The following is a 24,339-nucleotide window of genomic DNA, read 5'->3' as shown; positions in this document are numbered from 1 at the left end:
TTATCTTCATCTTAATTAATCCCTGCCATTCACTCCTACTCCACCCGCTTTTTCCTAGATGAATCCAGTATAGGGCAAAGGTGGTTCAGTGGTAAGCACTGTTGCCTCACAGTAAGAAGGTCACTGGTTCAAGTCCTGGTTAGCCAGTCGGTATTTCTGTGCTGAGATTACATGTTCTCCCATGCTCGCGTGGATTTCCTCCAGATGCTCCGGTTTCCTCCCATAGTCCAAATACATGCAGTGTAAGTTAATTGAATAAACCAAATTGGCGCAGTATATAGAGCATTTAGTTCTAGGCTTCCAGCATACTGTAGGCTTTTCAGTGGTTTATAACACCATGGCAACTTTCAGTCATTATTAATAGGCCCAAAGATCTAATTCGGGTGTATGGGATCTCAGGAATTACCTGAGCTTAGACTCCCCTCTCGCCCTACAAAACCGGCTCAAGAATCTTTTGAGCTCAGGGGTCTCTCCCAGGACAGCTTGCCAAAGATGCCTTGTTAAAAATCATCAGCTAAGTGAGAACTCTTGAACTGAGTAAATGATACTTGATGACAATTGTCATGAGCATGCAAAAAAAAAAAATAAATAAAATAAAATAAAGGTTATCATGATTGTAAAGGTCTCATTATAGTCTTATGAAAACCCTTGACGTACACTGCTATAAAAAAAAAAATCATCTTTCTGCAGATATTGGTTTATATTTTATATATTTATATATCAAAATATACTGGAAATATTTAGATCAAAACTTTGAAAAGCCTTCTCAGAGCTCTTCAAATCATAAAAAGCTTTTTGTTTTCCTCTGACAACAGAGCTTAGGATAGTCAAATATTGTCAAGTAAGTTGTGTATTATGTTGTGGATCATGATGATTTTTTTTTTCTAAAATATGCAATTTGAGATTAAATTAACAAATAATGCTTACAGTAATAAGCATTATTTATGCAAAATGTACATAATGCAAAAAGGTGAAAACGAAAGGTCAAGTAAGATATTTGCTGTAATAAACATGCTGCACAAATTAAACATTCAGCAGATATTTGGTATATTGAATATTTAATATTAGGCTACCTTTGTACCATTGATTAGCCTTTCCACATAATGTACTCACTAAGCCTTTTAAATATAAGAGGGTTTTCAGTGGAGAGGAAGGAACACAATGTCTCATTAGTCTGAAAATGGAATGATGTCAGTCTCATTTTGTTCATCACACCTGGAAAGACGCAACAACTATACTGTGGTTATATAGTATGGTCTTGTCATTTTAAACTGCCTGTTTTTTTGTTTTTGTTTTCTTCTCACACATACTTGTTTCTCTCGATTATCCTTTTTATGAAGGAAACATCGTTAGAAATGTTCTTGTTTTGCTCTTTAAAAAAGAAAATGTGCAGCCTTGCTTAAGCGGAACGACTAAAGCGAAGAAAATTACCCCAATTATTTCTCTCCCACAACAAGATCATTCTGCAGGTCAGTTTCATCCTCAGGTGCTGCTTTTAATCACAATTAGCAATCAGGAAACAGCCGTCATGCTACGCTGTGGCAAGACGTGCGTTCGCATGTTTGTCTTGGTAATTGCGGCAAAAGCTGTCTCTGCTGAGGCAATCTGAAGTGATCTGATCTGCAGACGTTTGCTGCCTCGTCCTTCTTTCTCTGTGTAATTGTTCCGTGGCTTTTTCCAAGAAGCTCACTTTGTAAATGAGATGAGATTCTCTCAGAAGCGTTTGATTGGGATTTTGAGGCCTATCAATTTCTTTCTTCCAAGAACGCTTGTGTGCAGACTCAAGTGTGTTTGACGTCAGTGTTTAGTTTGTTTGGTTGGGGTAAAGGGCTGTAGATGACGCACGTTGTGTATTTGTATTTTCTCGAACACACTTACAGTTTTATTCAGATACAAGCAGTGGTTGTACAGTCATAACTGGGAGCAGGAAACAGCACAAGTTGAGGAAAGATTGTTTCGTAGATTCAACTTTATTTCTAGAGCTAAATGGTGATTGTTTCTAAGCAGATTAACGTATATGAAGGTCTAATAAATTGAAACTGCTTCAGTCCAGTTTACTTTAGTTCAGTGTAATGTAAATGTGACTGCACCAATGTGACTTAAAGTAATAATTCACCAAAAGTGAAAACCAAAAGTGACTGTCAACATCTAAAAAAATGTGTTTTGGAGTTTTGTGACCATTTAAGTTGAAAAGAGAAACTTATATATGTTCAAACCAGAAGAACGAATGTGCTCAAAATAACGCAAAAACAGCATATTTTCACATTTTAGTAAATACATGTGTCCTAATCCTGTTTTTAGCAACATGGAACACACACACACACATATATATATATATATATATATATATATATATATATATATATATATATATATATATAAAATGTTCCATGTTGCTAAAAACAGGATTAGGACACATGTATTTACTAAAACGTGAAAATATGCTGTTTTTGCGTTATTTCAAGCAAATTCGTTCTTCTGGTTTGAAAAAGAAATTTTGAAGCTTTGTCACAGCGATTAAATCCTTGTGGACTCCAGCGTGTAGACCAGATGTCTGTACAGGCTGGTACAACATGATGTCTTTGAGCTTTCAGCATTAAATCATGAGAAAGACTTGGTTTGAACCAATCAGGGCGCTCCATTGTGTATGAGGTGCAACTTCATTAATATGCATGATGGCTTCGAAGACTGTTTTTACATGTTTCAGTTTTCAGTCGACAGAGAGACGCCACATTATGTTGCAAACCATAATTAAAACAAGTGGAAGAAGAAGAATTGTTTGGAGACATGACATCGTCAGTGTTCGTTATAAATGAGCTGCAATTAAGGTTTTGTTTTCAATTCCCCGCTATAAGAGCACAGCTGGATTCACGTGTGGATTACAGTGGTCTGCTAACATGTGACAAAAACACGTTTGTAAGGAACACTTTTTTACCTGAGAGATTTTCTATGCCACAAAGGATTAAGGCAGTTCTGATAGCAAAAACGGGTGAAATCCAGATTTACCATTAGTCTTCTTTTTAAATCAAAAGACGCGGTTCCAATTGGTGTTGATTGACTCTACAGTTAGTACAGTTTTAATCAATTTTAATTTGATTGACTCTACAGTAAATGCTGCTCTCCAAATGTAAACTTGTAAACACCTTAATTTAACTATTACTGTCGGGTAGATTTTTTTCCGCATTTTGTGACAGGATAGTCTATACACACACAGCTTTCTGATGCTACCTACCGAGTGCATCTAATTTACCAAGAAATGCAGATTTTTTTTTTTGTTTTTTGTTTTTTTTTCCGTTCAACATGCAGTATCAAATTCCATTATAACTACACTCTTCCAATAGTTTCTCGCATCCAATATATTGTTTGTCATAATGGCATGCATGAAATGTTCCTGACTGAAGGCGAAAATGCCAAACTGCAGTTAAGGTCACCAAAATTAATAATTTAACAAATAATTTGATTATTGAAGTCTATGTAAACAGTCACTGTCTTTCTCCCCTGCGTCTGTGTGTTGTTTTGCCTCTGCGAAAATCAGTGCATGCTCAAGCCGAAACTCCCATTTTTATATAAACCATTCCCTCTTTTGCCATTCAACACTCCCACCTGAACAGAGCTGGATTCACCCACTCACCTGGCTTTTTTTTTAACTAGAGCTGTGAAAACACCCTGCTGAGAGAGGAGGGGGTTTATGGCCCTTTAACACAAAGAAGATTTTTTGAGGAAAGTTGAAAACCTTTTAACATTAAAAAAATGAATCTTGAATTGATTTAAAATATTCCATAAATATTATTTGATTAAAAATATTCTGTGAATGTTTATTACATTTTGTTTTTAAACCCTCAAATAAAATGTGTATTAATATTGGTATGAGGTGTAAATTTTAATTTATTCATTGATTCATTCATTTTCTTTTGACTTATTCCCTGATTATCAGGGTTAGCCAAAGCGGAATGATTTGTCAACTATTCCAGCATCTATTTTAAACAGCGAATACCCAATACTGGCAAACACCCATACACTCTTGCATTCACATACACACTCATACACTATGGCCAATTTAATTCATCCAATTCACATAAGGGTATAACTTTGGACTGTGGGGAAAACCGGAGCACCCAGAGGAAACCTGTGCGAACACGGCAAGAATGTGCAAACTAGTGTGCTTCTTGCTGTGAGGTGACAGTGCTTAATACTCAATACCCACTGTGCCGCCCCATTAAATTTATAGTATATTCAATTTAATATATCAGTGATTAAAGGTTTAAGACACCCTTCAGTACTTTTTGGAGATTTTAAGAGATTTGTGTGTGTTGAGCATCAGGTACATTAGCACCTATCAGCTTTAATTGTGTGAAAAACTGGATAATTTTGAGCTTTTGTCAGCTAATTTCATCCTTCGGGTTTAAAAAAATTTTTGGGGCAGGACCAAAATTAGTGATGTATCGCGTATCTGCGACATGTCTGTTTCTCATCATTATTCATAGCTAAGTTTTCTTACCCTATGAGAAGACCCTGCTTCTTAATTATACATGACTACACGTGCATTCTGATGACAGACTAATTTGGACAGACGACAAACCTGCCAAGCTGTGAGTCTGTGGCCCCACACAACGCAGTATCTGTTCATGAAGACTTGTATGTGTTTGTTTTCATGATCCATAGAGTTTGTTGCATGGCTTTCTCCACAATGCTGTCAGGACCACCGTTACAGCCAACCTGTTTGTGTGCAGCAAGCATTTTTGTTGGTAGAGCTGTACAGGAATTGGAGAATAGCGTACTTTGTCTTTTATCAGTTGAGCTTGTTACTATTCATACACATCCCCTATCTGTGCTGCCGTGTTCGCCTATGTTAAAAATACTGTGGATAACCGCTAGAGCTAATGGTCGGAATAGATGGAGAAAGAGACCTGCTCTAACTGCTACACACTGTGTCTGTGTCTGCATTTAGACCCGGGCATTCAGGAGAAGAGAAGTCCTCCTCATTTAGATTGTTTATATGAATCCAACCCAAGCTCATTCTGAAAACGTAGTCCCGCGGACGTTTCTGGAGACAGCTGAATACGTACCGGGAGGTATGTACGGCTGCATTTATTTTTTTCAAGCGAATGCTACGAGGCAGTGTGACGCTGTTCCTTTTTGCGCTTGCCGGCCGGCCGACCACTTACCTCCTTGTGGAGGGCTTTCCCGCTGCAACCCGTTTGTCCACTCAGCTCAGCGTGTACGTCGGCAGACTTGAGATGCAGAGAGGAGTTGACCACGGCGATCGGTTTCGAGTCCGGGGAAGAGCAGTTCCAGAAATCAGGTAAGACAAAAACAGAATCCCAAAAATTAAGTGAACGAGTTTCATAACGGGGTGAGAACGTGGTGAAATCCGAAAAACGCTGCAAAAAAATAAATAAATCAGGCTTTTCTTTTTTTGGACGGCTTTTGTAAACTGTTGCTCGGGTTTAGGGAAGCGAGTGGGCGGGTGGGTCGATCAGTAAAATTGGTGGGGTTTAGGTAAGGAGGAGGGCGGGTCAGCTAATTGGCCGGTCACGCAGTCAATCATCCGGTCAGTCGGACAGCGGCCTCTGGTGGGTTCACGCGAGAACAGCTCGGGCGCGAACTGCACTCGCGAGAGGCATTTGATATGTGAAAAAGCACACACACCGGCCTCTCGCGGATTCGCAAAAACAAAAACTGCAGCCGTACATACCTCCCGGGACGTATTCCGCGGTCTCCAGAAACGTTCGCGGGACTACATTTTCAGAATGAGCCTGGGTTGTATGAATCATGATTGTCTTTATAATGACATAAAAATGTGGTTATATATTACATGAAACTATGAATAGGCTATTGTCGATTCAATTAAATTACTTACTGTTTTCTTTGCATTTTAACCTTGTAAACTATGAAATTATACATCTCCTCACATTTTATATCGGATTATTTATTTTGAGGAAGCAGTTGTGAAAAGAGTACTGAAAAAACATATTCAATTATAAGTGTCATCACTTGCCTGAAAATGTAGTGCAAGTAGAGTAAAAGTATCAATATGTGTGTAAACAAAACATTCTGTAGTGCATTGAGTTATTGCCCAGCAGGCACACAATGTCATAAGATGTCAATATTAGGCTAGAATTAGATTGTGATGTCAGGTGACCAAAAATCAATGTTTAACCAACGTCTAAGGACAACATTATTTTGATGTCCAATAACGATGTCAAATGTCATTGATATTTGGTCAATTTTAGGTTTTTAGAAAGTGTCCAAAATCCAATGTCGAGCAAAAATTTTAAACCATTTATTCATCAGGTATGGCAATCAAAATCCAACGTCTAATAGATGTCATAGTGGTAACGTCCACACAACTTTAAGCTGTAACATCATTAGACATTGATACTTGGTTGGTTTTAGGTTGGCCGTTGGACATTGATATTGGCCTGACGTTGAGTTCTGACGTCAACCTGATTTTCATTTCCAAAAAAAGTTTTTTTTTTTTTTTGAAAAAATTCTGAGGTAGACTTGAACTGAAAGGGGGGGGGGGGGTTCATGACCCTTTAAAAGCATCAATTCAGTTCTTCCCAACAAAATTGATAGCTGTAATTAAAAAAAAGTTTGCCGCTCCACCTTCTTGAAATTGTTAAACAAAATACGTACATTATATAATATACAACATACAATAAATCCAAGAATCTTCCTTAGTGCCTTGCAAGCAAAAAAATCCAGGGTTTCCATGAGCACTATAGTGCCACAAACAGCTCTCTGAGCTCACGCCTGCAGGTGAGGAGACACATCTCTACACAGACACCTGAGAGAGACTTGCAAGTGTTAAGAAGCCCAGAGGTCCTTCAGCCATTCTGGGTCAGCATTATCTACCTCTTCCACTTCATCACCTCTCCATACTGCCACTGGAGATCAGCCGCTTGCCTCCAAGAACTTTTTGAATATAGTTGTCAGTCCAGAGAATGTTTCTGTCTTTAGAATAATCCCACGAGAACAAGCAATGAATGGAAATTTATACAATGAAAAATGCAAGGCATGGGGAACTATATTCAGTCATGAACTCCACTAATAATGCCTTCACGGCTCCAGATAAATATCCATACAAAAAATAGAGAAGCCAAAATGGCACATGCTGAAACCAAAACAAACCTCAGAGGAAACCAAACACCTTCTTTTTCTGTCTCACATGTTATAAGTACCTTCGTTGTGGAGTAAACAACAAAAAGTAGTGATACTACTATCACTCTAACTGGGCTTTGAAAATAGAGTAGCTGTTAGCAAAAAAAAAAAAAAAAAAAAAAAAGATGTGTGATAAAACATTGATGTATTTGTATGATGTACACACTAGGCTCACTCACTATTCTTTGACTTAGTCCCTGATTTATCAGCGATCACCACAGTGAAATGAAACAACAATTACTCTGCAATATGTTTTACGTGGCAGATCCCCTTCCGCTGGGAAACGCACACACATACTACAGCCGATTTTTGCTTTACACAATTTAACTATATTGAATGAACTACCAATGGGCTCTATGCACAGCTAGAGTTTTATAGCCAATGTAAAACTTCCGGTGAAAGTATGAGGTGACTTTTCAATTCCACAAGGTTGTTTTTACAGCATGGATGTTGCACTGTAATCACAATACATTCAGTTTAATAAACTTAAGCATCTTTTTAGTTGTTTAAGCGTAAAATTAGATGAAAGACCATTTTAACCACTAGTGCCCTTAGTAACAACAGAAATTCCATTGAAAATACTGGGGTAAAATAAATGTTTATATTTTAAAGACATGGCGGGGGGAAATGGAATTTAATGCAGTGCTTCTTGTCCAATCTGAGACCAACTTCGTTTATCGTATATCTAATAGCCAGTGAAGATCATCGAGTTTTAAAGAAATCAGAACTTAATCAAGATAATTTTGTTATGGAAAGACTGGCTAAAAATTAAATGTCAGTGTGCAAATAGCCCATTACTCTGGCATATGTTTTATGTGGCGGATACCCTTCCAGCTGCAACACTTCACTGGGAAACTCCCATACACACTGGCACACACTTTTACAAAGGAAAGAGCTGAATCAATAATTTCTCTCTTTTACCCTTAAATATTAAAATCATTTGCATGATCTTGTTTGAATAAACTTTCTTAAATTATGTTTCACTTATTTGTCTGGGTTAGCTGTGTAGCGCTATGCTTGTGATTCAGTGTTATAAATTATTTAATAGATTTCAACTGAATATATTTTTAAATATATGTGTATTTATTAAAGTGATAGCTCACCTAAAAATGATTATTGGAGTTGCATTCTTCTGTCAAAGTTATGCCTCTTTAACACTAGCAGCGTCTTTTTTTGCTGCCTGTCACTCTGGGTAGCGACCTGCTACAAATGCAGGTCTGTGTAGGTCTATACAGCATGAGTACAACTGGCCTCAGACGAAAGTGAAGAGTGGGGATGGGGGTGCTCCTGAGCCCTAGATCTAAACATGCAAATGTTTTCTAACAAAAAGCAACAGCACGCTATAGAAGAAATATTTTTTTTCATACTAAAAGGAGTTTACGTCCTAACCAACACCTGAAATAGCTTCTATTTCTCACAGGTGAACAGCAGGATGAACTGTGATCACCTCAGGTACACCTCATGTGTTTTATTCAGTGTTGAATGCTGTTATTGTGAGTGTGTATGGCATTTTACCTGACATGTATTGCCATAGTACTGAAAGCAGTGGTAGATAGTTTACCTCAGATCTAGAAACTAAAATAACCATTTGAAATTGAACTTTAGAAATGTGACTCAGATATCAGTGATTCAGCATCTACATTTAATAATGTTAAATAAGTTTAATATGTATCAATTAGATTATAAACCTTGCCATTTCGTAAGTGAGTAAGTGGGTAAGTGTGTGTTCTGTGCTTCTGAATGGCTGTATTTAAATGTATGTGTTGTTTCCTCTTGTGCAAACAGACCAATTGCTTACGTGCGTCTCGTCACATAGCGTGTTTTTAGGACACAGGGTTACTATGTAACCTGCTCACCTAATGTTTACCTTTGTAATATTCATATTATTTGCTAAGTAATAACCACCTCATGTGGAACTCTGAATCTGCCTCTCATTTCAGAGTTTGCTACTCTCCACCTGAGGTCGAATTTCGGTCACAGACACATACCATGAGAGCCTTCATGACTTGAATGAATCAAATATGTGGTTTTCCAGCAAGGCAACCCAGGGTGCTGAAATTTAATTGGCTAAACTGGCATTGGGCGGGTTAAAATAAACAAAACAAAGACAGCGTTCCGGCATGGAAAACACATTTTCAAAGCAGAATATCTGACTTTTTCATGTTAACTGAGAAGCTACATATAATCAAAGTAAGATATATGAAAAAATAGCATCAATCATTCTACAAATGAAGCATGAGCACACATTGCTTTGCATCTTATAAACACAACCCATCCTTAAAAATACATTGTGGACCACTCCTTTAAGTAGCTCATTACAGTATGTGGGGTAGTGTAGCTAACTATGATTAAAAAATTAACAAAAGCTTAACTGTTATTCCACTATAGATTATACGAGTTGTTGTAGCTCCTCTAAAACAGATAAACACAATCTTCCTTTAGATCTATATGACCCTATCCATAGGGACAGTAGAAATGGAAGATGTCAGAGATGGAAGATTTTCTCCTGGAGCTGAGGAAAGGCCGCCCACTCTTTTTGTGCCTTATTGGTCTAGTTTACCTTTAGAAAATGAGCATCAGCCTGAAGCAAACTCTTGGGAGTTTCCTCAAAGCAGTAATATCCCTGCAGGATGAATGTGAATGTCCTGTGACAGCGTTATTGCACTTTTAACACCATAATAACCGCTTCAGTGCTGCAGTCTCAAGTCAACATTTCTCTGCCTGTGGCCTTTTGCTAAAACAAAGTGGCTTCAGTAATTTCAGAGCGAAAGCTTATGTCCAGTAATTGTAGGATTGGAGCCATTATGACTAGGCCTAAAGCCAGAGCGAGCGCTAATGCACGTCATTAGCATGTCTCGCTGCTCATAAACAGCTCTCCGACCACTGTGTTGACTGCATGTTTGTGTCTTTGCTCTAATAAAGTGACGGCATTGGATGTGTGATGTCAGAGACTAATTCATTTCCATTCTGTTCAAGGCTCTGTAAGCCCTGCCAGCCATTCTGTGACAAATTAGCCCAAAAATCTGAAAAATTAAATCAACCATGACATCAGTTAATTAAGTTCCCTACTTATCATCATGAAACTTTGCTTTAATCAGGAAACAGAGGGGTTTTGTGTCACCTTTGTTGCTAATATTTTGGAAATTAGAACTGTGTTAATAATAAAGGCATATGCATTGTGATCAGGACCACCTTAGTCAGAGTAAACCAGTGTTATTTTAGTATTATTTTCAAACTAGTGTGTGTACGTGCGTGTTTGTGTCAATAGAAATGGTTTTCTTGTGTTTATTGATGTTGTGACTGCTGACAAAAGCAGCAGGACAAATTCTGAAGTGTTTTAGGCAATATCTTCTGCTCACATTGAGCCAAATACTACTGAACTCATTGGACATACTGTAAAGCCAAAAGCAACAAAAGAGTTTTTAAAGAGAAAGAAGTGTTATGTTATGCAATGGCCAAGTCAATCACCTGAGCTGAATTTGATTGAGCATGTATTTCCCTTGCTGAAGACAAAACTGAAGGGAAAATGCCCCAAGAACAAGCAGGAACTGAAAAGGCTGGGCAGAGAACCACCAGAAATGAAACCTGGTGTCTGGTGATGTATTTTCGTTCCAGAATTCAGGCTGTGAAAAGTGAAAGTTTGATTTATGAGTATTATTCTGTCCATTACTTTTTGATCCCTTAACAAGTGGGAGGCACATATGCATACTGTTGTAATATCTTCACTGTTGTAAATACGGTATGTTAATACCCTCAAATTAAAGGTGACAGTCTGCAGTTAAAGCACATCTTGTTTGTTTCATTTCAAATCCATTGTGTTGGTGTATAGAGCCAAAAATGTTAGAATTGTGTCTATGTCCAAATATTTAAGCACTTAACTGTTTTAATTTTGTGTATATTTTTTCCATATTTTGATTTTTATGTACTCTTAATTTCAGTTTTAGTACACACCAATTAATCTAAACAGGTGTTTTGATTTGATATATTTTATAAATCAAGCTTGAGGGATAAAGTCAAATTACCAATCATTTACCTCAGAGTATAGTTATTTATCATTTATCACTTAATTTTTATAATTGTATTAATTACTATTTTTTATTTATAATTTATAAATCTTTTTTTTCTTTTAACATTATTATTAATAGTTTAAAATTAGTTTTTAATTCCAAACCTTTAGCAAATTTGTTATTTGTTGTGTGCTTCTGTTCTATTTTTTTATTAATATTTGTAGGCTTTTTAAATTTTTTTATATAATAATTTTAAGTTAAATAAATAAAATAATAATGGGAAATATTTCATTAGCTTTTTTGCATTTTTTAAGTTTATTATGTATCAAATAGCTATATATCAAATAATTATAGAGAGTAACAGAAGCTGGGATAGGAGGAATTATACTAAATGGACTCATAACTGAAGCATTGTTTCAGACTCACCCCGGTGCATGCCTGCAAAATTCTTCTGTCACACAGTATAACCGAGACAGTGTGCAAACAAATCAAATAGCCTACGCAAGCAGTTATCAAAATATCCATCGTTGCGGAGTATCTTTATAAACTCGGTTATACTTTACAGTAAGTCTAACTGAACCAGTAAGAAAGCAAACTTTTGTAATGCTTTTGCAGAGGGTATACTGTAAAAAATGCTGGATTCCACACAATTCTGTCATGTTGTCCCAACACAAATCAATTAAGTTAACTTCATTGTTTTCATACACTGAACATAAAACAATTAAGTTATCCCAAAAAAACTCAAGAATTGTTGATTCAGCTCATTTAAATCAGCACTTTGAAAAAGCAGCAAAAGTCTTTTTTGTGTGAATTGTTATTAATATTTATGAGTCAATCTGATAGTTTCTGTTCTCCTTACGTTCACATTGTTTCTCTTCCTCTGGTCTAATCTACAGGCAGACTCCAGTAAACAGACGTATTTATTCTCATCACATAACTGTACCTCCAATTACCCCTGCTGCAGACAAGCCCATAGCACTAATGGTGGTGTGCACACATACGGCGGTATTACATAAATATGCCTACAGACAGCATAAACACACAATCATGCATCTCAGTGCGAGCTGGAGTCCTGTGGATCATTAGCGCTTTTGAAGACATGCTTAGCTCCACACTTTGTACAATTTACCACAGAGTTTTGTTTACTCATCCATAGCATAAAGAACTGCTGCATACTGGCGTGCTAATAAATAATACATTTTCAGACAAATGGACAAAAACATCATGCTGCGTCCTTTACAGACGTGACAAAAATATAACAATAAAATCTGTTATTATTAACATGAAAATGTGTCAAACCGCTCCCTATCTGCTATGTAGTGTACTTCGAGCATTAGCCATTTTCTAGTAGGCTGATGTTCAAATACTAAGTGAGTGTCATTCCCTACATTTATTCACCACTTAAAACATGTATTACCTAATTTTTATTTATGCTTGCTTAAGTATAATTTAACCAAAATCCAATGCAGGACAGCAAAAGATCGTAGCAAAAATAAAAACGATCATACAATTATCAAACTTTGTTACTTCAATCTCCCGAAGCTCCGACGGTCTGCTTAGAGAAGCTGTCAATTATGACAAGTCCCATTTCTATATCATTAAATTACTGGCTAACATACAAAAATGGCCATCTGAACCTGATCTGAACCTATGTCAGCATGATAGCCAGTGCCTCTATTGACTTAAATCATCCTTCAGGATATTTTATTCTTTTTTTTTTCTTTTTTTTGTATGTATTTATTTATTTATTTATTTATTTATTTTTGGGCTCAAGTCTTGTTCATTAACACATAGGAGGCAGGGTTTTTGACTTGTATCGCAGCCAGCCCCTAGGGAGCAATCTAACAGCCAGGAGCGTCACTCAATAGCAGGCGTGTGGCACACTTGATTTGCACGCTCAATTTCATTTGCTCTTTGCATAATTTGTTAGTTTAGTATAGTTTGCTCACTTGTCATGCACTATGTAGGGTTTAGTGATCGAATCAGTGAACTAGTAGCCTAAATAGTTTCGGAAACTCATTTTGTAGCGTACGTGCTAGCTGCGCCCATCAAATGATGTCATTGGTTGCTTCAAGACACCTGATTAAAATGGGTTTCTGTTTGTAACAAGTGATTTTGAGTCCTATCTGCGAGCAATATCTTGGCAATATTGAGGTCCATGTTTTATATCTTGCACGGTGCTGCAATTGAGAATGTTTGTTACATTAAGTATATCTTGTGCAATTTATCTGTATAAATATAAACATGCATTTTGTATCCCGTTTACAACTTATTTTAATCATTTAATTAGAAACACAACAATTGCTAAATTGTGTCCTCTGACTTCTGAACAGACATCGGGATGTTATTTTTTATTAAATGTAAAGTTATTGAGAGCTCTGTAAATGCCTGTATTTAGATATCACAATAAGTGTCACACTTGGTAGTAAAAAAATAAATAAAAATAAAAATAAAAGAAATACTGTCTTTTATTTATCAGCAAATATATTGTGAGAACTTATTCAAAATATTTGTGTGAAGAATTATGAAATCAACAGCCCAACGACAGATTTATTAACTGTCTCTGATAGGGAATCCTTGTATTTGTATGTTGAACTTCAAAATTCAAGCTTTGCGTTCTAGTCTCCTTTATGAAGTAAATCAGTCACTCCTGCTTAGATATTCATGTAAAATAATAATCATTTTTAAATAAGAACTTACTGTAGACAAAAGCTTGTGGTCAAAAGATGTCCGTCTACTGTATCTAAGTTGTATTCAAACTGCCATACTCTCATGTTAAAATAATTTACATTTATGAAAGGATTTATTGCGCCAGAGTGTAGAAATGCTTATACACTCCCAGAAATAAAGGTACGCGAGCAGTCACTGGATTGGTACCTTTTCAAAAGACAACATTGAAGGGTCCATATTTGTACCTCAACAGTATATATTAGCACCTTAAATTTTAAGAGAAACACTTTTGTACTTTTTAGGAACTAATATGTTCCCTTGAGGTATTAATATGGACCTTTTAGGTACAAATGTATACTCTTTGAAAAGGTTCCACCCCAGTGACAGCTCATGTACCTTTATTTCTCAGAGTGTGCTATTTGTCGCAAAATGAATCGGTAGAGCTAATTACTCCTTGTCATGACCCAAAAAGACAGTTTAAAGTTTTGAAAGTAATACTTTATATCAGTTTTTCTCAACCACGTTCCTGGGGGACCACCCACACTGTACATTTTCAATGTCTCTTTAAGCAAATACACCCAGTTCAGATCATAAGCTCATTAGCAGAGACTGAAAGACACTAAAAAGGGTGTGACAAAGGAAACATGGAAAACGTGTGGTGCTGGTGGTCCTCCGGGAGAACCACTGCTTTACATAAAGGTTGTATCAATTGCATTATTATGCCAATAGATGGCAACGAGCAACTTTTAAAAATGTGTTTAACTGAATCATTCATTTGAGAGTTTTGATTTTCTACTTAAGAAAAACTGCTTTCACTTCATTTAACACTATATCTTTTTAGCTCATGGAACTATTTCTCATTCTGAATCTTTGCATTAAAGGTTGATTTTAAACTTCCAACAAATATTTAGAACACTTCCCACGTGGCTCTGTGTTCTCACTTAAAAAGTCCACAGGCATCAGACAGTCCCGCTGAGAGCTGTCTCAGAGATAAATCCTTTTTAATGAAGAACTTGCAGTTCGCAAACTCTCGTGAAGCCTACAGATATCTGTCCTTTAAAAGTGATCTACTCAAATTTTACACAATTCTTTCTAATAATCAGGACCAAATTCTTGTAAATGCTGCCCTCGTGCACTTTGTATGGCAACAATATGATAACCATAAAACTAAAAAGACAAGAGGGTTATTTTAGTATTGTTTATCTTGGAGGGGCTAATTGAAGTGTCACAATTCATTATACAGGCTTTGTCCTCCACCCGTCCAATGCCAAATGACAGCATCAATCTCCCTCTCTGTATACTCACATCACTGTCCAGCATGACTTTGTGTAGGAGTAAAAGTCTGCCTATTTATTCATATAACTCTCCCTGTTTCCTTTTACATGTATTACTTTGTACCTAGGGCTGCATGATATTGGAAAAATCTAACATTGTAATATTTTGTTATTCTGCAATATATATTGTGATAAGAATTTCACCAGATGACTTAATTAATTCTAATAAAATTGACTTGATTAGAGAATTTGTCGTTTTAGTTGATTGATTGAGATAATTCTGTAAGTTCATCTGCATAAAACTTATTAAGCAATCTCTACAAGCATATAAAAGTGCAATGAAGAAAAACAAAAGAAATAAACTGTTATTGGTTTTCAGAGGAGTCTAACAGTATTCAGACAGTAATTGAATAATCAAATGTAAAATAATACTGCATAGTCTTTGTTGTATGAATAATTCAATAAGATGAATCATTATTAAGGTTACAGTTGGTAACATTTCTTATATCTGAATGCTTTTAAAATCCTCATACAGTCACAGGCCTAAAAAATGCATGCAAATGATGAATTATAATTCAGATTAAAGTTGCATATCCTGCAATGTGACTATTGCAAATGTTCACATTACGATATTGATGCTGAAACACAATATTGTGCAGCCCTAGTTACTGATATTGGGAAGAAAAAAACTACCGTTGTAATATTTATTTGTTTATTTATTTATTTATTTTGCTATATAAATTTTTATATAAATACAATTCCTACAGATTACTCTATTTGAAAAGAAATCAATTTAGATTGATTGGGATGATTTTGTAGAGAAATGTTGTGCATTTTGCATGTGTAAGTTGCCTATACATTCTTTTGTTGTCCGAACTCTTTTATGTTGTGACTCGAACGAGGGGGTCGTATCAATGTAAATAAAATATAATGTGTTACGATATCAATGAATAAGAAATAAACAGTGCTTTATGGTTTTCTGGAGAGTCTAACAGTATTCAGGTGCAAAATAAAATAATAATCAAACGTAAGATAACACTATACTCTTCATCATTTAAGTAATAAAAAAAAAAAGCAATTTAATTAATAAAGCCCCAAAGACTGCAATTGATTGTGCCCAAATGCTTTAAATTCGCTTGAAATTCATGAATCTGCTATGGATAAACCTTGCAATACCTCCAAAAATCACATGTTCTAAATGATTGTGCCTGATGGTCTACTAAGTCAATATTGCAGATCCTAGGGATGCGACAAGATCTTGGGCTACGAAATCTTGCGAATCTATATCTCGACAAGATTTCTCATCAAGGTCAAAAGTTGTGTTGTGAGTTGTGATGTTATGATGGAGCATAAGGGTTAATTTAGCACTGAATATTGGAGCCAGGATGGGATTTGAACTGCTTATCAAGTGCTTTGCACACACCTGGCAACTCAGGTGTTACTCGTTTGGTTGGGGGGGGGTGTGGCGTAACTGCTTTTTTCACTGGAGTTCAAAGGTTGCCTCGTACAAAAGCAAAGGCTGCTACAACTGCACCTACACAAATTAACCAAGGACATTACCACGCGATGGAATAGCATTTTAGATGTGCTTAAAGTCATAATAGTCTTAAGCAAAAGGAATTAAGACATGGAGTATTGATATTTTGGTCGCATAATTAAAGTGCAGTACAGACATGTAAAAATGCAGTGATCTAACTATTACTGTTGTGTTGGACTTTTGGCCGTATTTTGTGACAGAAAAATTTTAATCAAGAAAAAGTTAATTTAAAAAAGCACCTAAATAATTTAGCATTTTTTATTAATTTTTTTGTGTTGAATTAAAGACTATTTTTCATTCATCTATTTTATCTTGTAAAAATATTGTCTTGTCTTGTGAACACAATTTAGTGTCTTGTGTAGTAATTGTCTCATCACACTCCTAGCAGATTCTTTTTATTGTATGCACTAGGGATGTCCTTATCAGGATTTTTTTTTTATTTTTTATTTTTTTGCACTCGAGACTGAGTCAGTTGATTTTTGAGTATCTACCGTTAGCGAAAACCAATCGAATACATCTATAATTACATTTAAAATAATAATAATAATAAAAAAATGGTTCTATGTGGTACAAAGGTGAATGGCAGATCACTAATCGTGATAATTTGTGCTCTCTTAGCAGTGATGTCCTGTGCCTGTGCGTTGTCACAGGGCATTTTTTTCTTTCCTCTTCAAACTCTCCTGCACCGTGACTCGTCTTTAGTTGGGTTGCCTGGGTAAACTCGCTGTATTTTGTCTGTTTGGTGTTTGGCTATGGCAATGTTGCGTTATCAAGTTCATAATACCTCCATACTGCAGACATACTCGCGAGTTCCGCTTCAAGCTGCTTCCATGTTCTACTTTGCCGACATTTAACCAATAGCATCTCTGCAACAAAGTGATGTCATGCCACACATGTTGCTGTTTCTGTGTGGTAAAGAAAGAAATCTAACTCTGTGCAACTGCATAACTATAGATGTGTTAAAAACAATATATACAGTTAAAGTCAGAATTATTAGCCCCTCTGAGTTATTAGCCCCACCGTTTATTTTTTCCCTTAAATCTGTTTACCCTCGAGAAGACCTTTTTAACACATTTAATTTCATTAATAACTAATTTCTAATAACTGATTTATTTTATCTTTGCCACGATGACAGTAAATAATATTTTACTAGCTATATTTTCAAGACACTTCTATACAGCTAAAAGTTAGATTTAAAGGCTTAACTAGGTTAATTAGGTTAACTATGCAAGTTAGGGTAATTGGGTAAGTTATCGTTTATTGATAGTTTGATCTGTTGGCTAATAATTTTGTCTAAAATTGTGTTTAAAAATTGTAAAACTGATTTTATTCTAGCCACAATAAAGCAAATAAGACTTTCTCCAGAAGAAAAAATATTATCAGACATACTGTGAAAATTCCCTTGCTCTGTTAAACAGTTTAAGAAATATTTACATTTAGTCATTTAGAATTTAAGAAAGAAAAAAAATCAAAAGGGAGGCTCGATTTCCCATCACGTGATCTGATCTGGTCATCCCTAGCATGCACACACGGTGTTATCAATTTGATTATTTGATTGTTATTCAATTATGAGTACTTTGTCATTTACATCTTTGCATTTGACAGATGCTTTTTATCCATTTTTGTGTTGTCAAAGATGCAAGATAATTGGATGAGTTTCAGTATACCATATTTTTCTTTTAGGTGCCATGCGGAGCTGAGGAGAAGAAAATGATGTGAAAGTCACCCTTTTGTTAGAGTGGCTGCATCCTTGGAGGATTGCTGTCTGAAATGACAAACTTTCAGAGCCAACAAGTGTTTCTGACACTCGCAGAAATGCCAATCCATCCAAAGGTAAGCTCCCCCGGGCTTCATACTATCTCTTGTTCTTGAAGTGAAATTATCACATGATATCAGCAAGCTTCATTCGTTATTGTCAAGCATATTGTTATGACAATGCTGGATATTTTAAAATGTCAAAGAAACACAGTGCTATCCCACACAAATGAGGGCTATGAAATGTTATTGCTTTTCGTATCTGCAGATAAATCAAAGGTGATGACATGTTAATCCGGGCCGATAGACTGATGACTTGTCTTCCTGACAAATGGTTGCTGCATGTTCCAACCGCTCTTCTGCTCCGTTCCACGGTCCTGTAATTATGGTGGCTTGAAAAGCCAACATACTGTTATCTCACGTAAACTTATTATTATTAGGCTGGCTTGTCAAAGCCAGACTACTGAAATGCTATTTAAACTTATTATTATATTTTTTATTATTCTTCTGAGACTAAATTTCTGACTCTATCTCCTCCTAGAGCTTTTGAGCTATTACCACCAAACTCGCTCCAGACCTTCAAACTATTCTGACTCGTGTTGCTATATCTCCTCAGACTGATCCGACTTTCGGTTTTCCGAAAAACGTCCCGGGACTGTCGGAAAAATCCCATAGGCTTAACATTGGATCAAACTTTGTGAGCTCATAACTCTGCGTCAGACTGTCACACATACTTCTAACTGGGCTCATTTAACTCAGACTATCAAACTGCCAATGACTGATCACCTTTAAACTTTCTAGCCACGCCCTAGCAACCACTTTTTGACCCTAGTAACTGTCCCATAGACTTCTATTCAAAAGACTCTCATTGACTTAACATGGGATCAAACTTTATGAGTTCATAACTCTGCATCAGACTGTCCTACAGACTAATGGCTGAGCTCATTTAACTCAGACTACCAAACTGCCAATAACTGATGAGCTTTTAACTTTCTAGCCACACCCCTAACTACCACATACTGCACCCTAGCAACTGTCCCGTAGACTTCCATTACAAAAGACTCTCATTGACTTAACATGGGATCAAACTTTGTGAGCTCATAACTCTGCATCAGACTATCATAGAGACTAATGGCTGAGCTCATTTAACTCAGTCTAGCCAGCAGCCAATAACTGATGGCCTTTTAACTTTCTAGCCACACCCCTAACTACCACATACTGCACCCTAGCAACTGTCCTATCTAATGTAATTAGCTGTGCTATCAAATGCTTATAATTCTAACATGCTAATGACATGCCAATCATGCTAGCAACATGCTACTCATATGCTAATCATGCTAATGACATGCTAACTCATACTGGAAACATGCTAATGACATGCTAATTTGTATTAGAATCATGCTAGTAACATGCTAATTCATACTAGACTCACGTTAATAACTGGCCTACATGCATATCTTTGCTTAGCAGTGTCCTATTGACTTGGGGGATGGCTCATCTGACTCACACAACCAATGAGCATCTCAATATGATAATGAAGCTCACAAGCCACGCCCCCAAATTGATTCCATAGACTTCCATTAAAATAGGTCAAGATGCATATCTTTGCATAGCAGTGTCATAGAGACATGGGAGTTGGTTCATTTGACTTAGACAGCCAACCACATTCAAGTTCACTCTGTAACCTCGCCCATAGCAACAAAACAGAGTACCCTAACAACCATTCATCAACAGCTATATCCCAGCATCGGAACATCGTAGAGACTTGGAGATTGGCTCGTTTGACTCATGCTAGCAAACGGAACTTCCTATATGCTACACATGCTAGCAGTGATTAGCTACATGCTAATATTGACTAGCCAAGTACTGTAACTTGCTAGAAATGCTTACTAAGTATAAATGTTTTATCAAGCATGTATGTGGGGCTTGCCTAGTAACCACCCAGGGTACCCTAGCAACTGCCTAGCAACCACCCAAATTACCCTAGCAACCGCCTAGCAACCACCTAGCAACGGCCTAGTAATGCCTTAGTAAGGGCCTAGCGACCACTCTGGACACCCTAGCAACCGCCTAGCAACGCCTCAGCAACCACTCAGAATACCCTAGCAACCACCTAGCAACACCTTAGCAACCACCTAGCAACCACTAGGGACACCTTAGCAACCGCCTAGCAACACCTTAGCAACCACTCAGAACACCCTAGCAACTGCCTAGCAACGCCTTAGCAACCACCTAGCAACCACTCAGGACACCCTAGCAACCACCTAGCAACACCTTAGCAACCACCTAGCAACCAATTGGGATACCTTAGCAACCGCCTAACAACACCTTAGCAACCACATAGCAACCAGTCAGAACACCCTAGCAACCGCCTAGCAATGCCTTAGCAACCACTCAGGACACCCTAGCAACCACCTAGCAACACCTTAGCAACCACCTAGCAACCACTCAGGACACCCTAGCAACCGCCTAGCAACGCCTTAGCAACCACTCAGAATACCCTAGCAACCACCTAGCAACACTTAGCAACCGCCTAGCAACCACTTAGGACTCCTTAGCAACCACCTAGCAACACCTTAGCAACCACCTAGCAACCACTTGGGACACCTCAGCAACCGCCTAGCAACATCTTAGCAACCACCTAGCAACCACTTAGGACACCCTACAGACTACCTAGCAACGACTTAGCAACCACTCAGAAGACCCTAGCAACCACCGAAGCATGCTATGTGACATGCTTATTCATACTAGAATCATGCTAGTAACATGCTAATTCATACTACAGTCATGCTAATAACATGCTAATTTACACTAGAATCTTGCTAATAACATGCTAATTCATGCTAGAATCATGCTAGTAACATGCTAATTCATACTAGAATCATGCTAATAACATGCTAATTCATGCTGGAATCATGCTAGTAACATGCTAATGCATGCTAGAATCATATTAGTAACATGCTAATTCATGCTAGAATCATACTAGTAACATGCTAATTCATGCTAGAATCATGCTAGTAACATGCTAATTCATACTATAATCATGCTAGTAGCATGCTAATTCATACTTGAATCATGCTAGTGACATGCTAATTTATTCTAGAATCATGCTAGTAACATGCTAATTCATGCTAGAATCATGCTAATAACATGCTAATTTATACTAGAATCAAGTTAATTCATGCTAGAATCATGCTAATAACATGCTACTTATACTTTTTCAAACTGTTTTTAAACTAAATAAACTATTACCAACAGGCTTTGTCAAGCCAGCCTCAAAGTTTGTCTCGACGAACTTTATTGTCTAGTTCTTCTTCTTCTTCTTCTTCTTCTTCTTATTCTTCTGAGACTAATTTTAAAGTCTATCTCCTCCTAACCCTTTCAAGCTTCATACCTCAAACTTTCGTCAAACCTTCAAACTGGTCTGACTCGGGTTGCTATATCTTTTCCGACTGATCCGACTTTCGGTTTTCCGAAAAACGACCCGGAAAATTCCCAAAATTCCCATTGACTTAACATTGGGTCAAACTTTGTGACCTCATAACTCTGCATCAGACTGTCCTACAGACTTCTAACTGGGCTCATTTAACTCAGTCTAGCCAGCAGCCAATAACTGATGACCTTTAAACTTACTAGCCACTCCCTAGCAACCACTTTTGGCACCCTAGCAACTGTCCCATAGACTTCCATTGTAAAAGACTGCCATTGACTTAACATTGAGTCAACCTTTGTGAGCTCATAACTCTGCATCAGACTGTCCTACAGACTAGAGTCAGGCCCCATTCAACTCAGTCTAGTCAGCAGCCAATCACTGATGACCTTTAGACTTACTAGCCACTCCCTAGCAACCACTTATGGCACCCTAGCAACTGTCCCGTAGACTTCCATTACAAAAGACTCTCATTGACTTAACATGGGATCAAACTTTGTGAGCTCATAACTCTGCATCAGACTGTCATAGAGACTAATGGCTGAGCTCATTTAACTCAGTCTAGCCAGCAGCCAATCACTGATGGCCTTTTAACTTTCTAGCCACACCCCTAACTACCACATACTGCACCCTAGCAACTGTCCTATAGAATGTAATTAGCTGTGCTATCAAATGCTTATAATTCTAACATGCTAATGACATGCCAATCATGCTAGCAACATGCTACTCATATGCTAATCATGCTAATGACATGCTAACTCATACTGGAAACATGCTAATGACATGCTAATTTGTACTAGAATCATGCTAGTAACATGCTAATTCAAACTAGACTCATGTTAATAACTGGCCTACATGCATATCTTTGCATAGCAGTGTCCTATTGACTTGGGGGATGGCTCATCTGACTCAGACAACCAATGAGCATCTCAATATGATAATGAAGCTCACAAGCCACGCCCCCAAATTGATTCCATAGACTTCCATTAAAATAGGCCAAGATGCATATCTTTGCATAGCAGTGTCATAGAGACATGGGGGTTGGTTCATTCGACTAAGACAACCAACCACATTCAAGTTCACTCTGTAACCTCGCCCATAGCAACAAAACAGAGTACCCTAGCAACCATTCATCAACAGCTATATCTCAGCATTAGAACATCGTAGAGACTTGGAGATTGGCTCGTTTGACTCATGCTAGCAAACGGAACTTCCTATATGCTACACATGCTAGCAGTGACTAGCTACATGCTAATATTGACTAGCCCAGTACTGTAACTTGCTAGAAATGCTTACTAAGTATAAATGTTTTATCAATCATGTATGTGAGGCTTGCCTAGTAACCAACCAGGGTACCCTAGCAACTGCCTAGCAACCACCCAAATTACCCTAGCAACCGCCTAGCAACCACCTAGCAACGGCCTAGTAATGCCTTAGTAAGGGCCTAGCGACCACTCAGGACACCCTAGCAACCGCCTAGCAACGCCTTAGCAACCACTCAGAATACCTTAGCAACCACCTAGCAACACCTTAGCAACCACCTAGCAACCACTTGGGACACCTTAGCAACCGCCTAGCAACACCTTAGCAACCACCTAGCAACCACTCAGAACACCCTAGCAACTGCCTAGCAACGCCTTAGCAACCACCTAGCAACCACTCAGGACACCCTAGCAACCACCTAGCAACACCTTAGCAACCACCTAGCAACCACTCAAGACACCCTAGCAACCACCTAGCAACGCCTTAGTAACCACTCAGAACACCCTAGCAACCATCTAGCAACCACTTAGGACACCTTAGCAACCACCTAGCAACACCTTAGCAACCACCTAGCAACCACTCAGAACACCCTAGCAACCGCCTAGCAACACCTTAGCAACTACCTAGCAACCACTTAGGACACCCTAGCAACCGCCTAGCAACACCTTAGCAACCACCTAGCAACCACTTAGGACACCCTAGCAACCGCCTAGCAACACCTTAGCAACCACCTAGCAACACCTTAGCAACCACCTAGCAACCACTCAGGACACCTTAGCAACCACCTAGCAACACCTTAGCAACCACCTAGCAACCACTCAGAACACCCTAGCAACCGCCTAGCAACACCTTAGCAACCACTCAGGACACCCTAGCAACCACCTAGCAACACCTTAGCAACCACCTAGCAACCACTCAGGACACCCTAGCAACCACCTAGCAACGCCTTAGCAACCACTCAGAATACCCTAGCAACCACCTAGCAACCACTTAGGACACCTTAGCAACCATCTAGCAACACCTTAGCAACCACTCAGAACACCCTAGCAACCGCCTAGCAACACCTTAGCAACCACCTAGCAACCACTCAGAATACCCTAGCGACCACCTTGCAACACCTTAGTAACCACTTAGCAACTAGTCAGAACACCTTAGCAACTGCCTAGCACCACCTTAGCAACCACTTAGCAACCACTCAAAACACCCTAGCAACCGTCTAGCAACACCCTAGCAACCACC

At 37.8% G+C, this 24,339-nt stretch overlaps 2 long non-coding RNA genes across 8 annotated transcripts in view; one reads left to right on the top strand and one right to left on the bottom strand.

The window, feature by feature from the left end:
- LOC141376180 (uncharacterized) overlaps positions 1-24,339 on the top strand; it is a 93,352-nt gene that overhangs the window by 8,761 nt on the left and 60,252 nt on the right. For 6 of the 7 annotated variants that reach the window (XR_015499753.1, XR_015499756.1, XR_015499754.1 and 3 more), the window contains exon 3: positions 18,336-18,485. This is a non-coding gene — a long non-coding RNA (uncharacterized LOC141376180). Of the gene's footprint in view, positions 1-18,335; positions 18,486-18,675; positions 18,808-24,339 lie in introns of those variants that run through there. The other variant, XR_015499757.1, reaches the window with a different exon arrangement.
- Positions 18,915-24,036, bottom strand: LOC147842423 (uncharacterized). The gene is made up of 3 exons (XR_015499774.1): positions 23,798-24,036; positions 23,498-23,701; positions 18,915-20,994 (listed from the first exon to the last, which is right to left on the bottom strand). It is a non-coding gene; the product is annotated as an uncharacterized LOC147842423 (long non-coding RNA).

Source organism: Danio rerio, chromosome 9, assembly GCF_052040795.2.
Source record: "Danio rerio strain M-AB ecotype USA chromosome 9, GRCz13ab, whole genome shotgun sequence".
Lineage (NCBI taxonomy): Eukaryota > Metazoa > Chordata > Actinopteri > Cypriniformes > Danionidae > Danio > Danio rerio.
The sequence above is the reverse complement of the archived record's forward strand: the minus strand, read 5'-3'. Positions and strand labels throughout refer to the sequence as shown.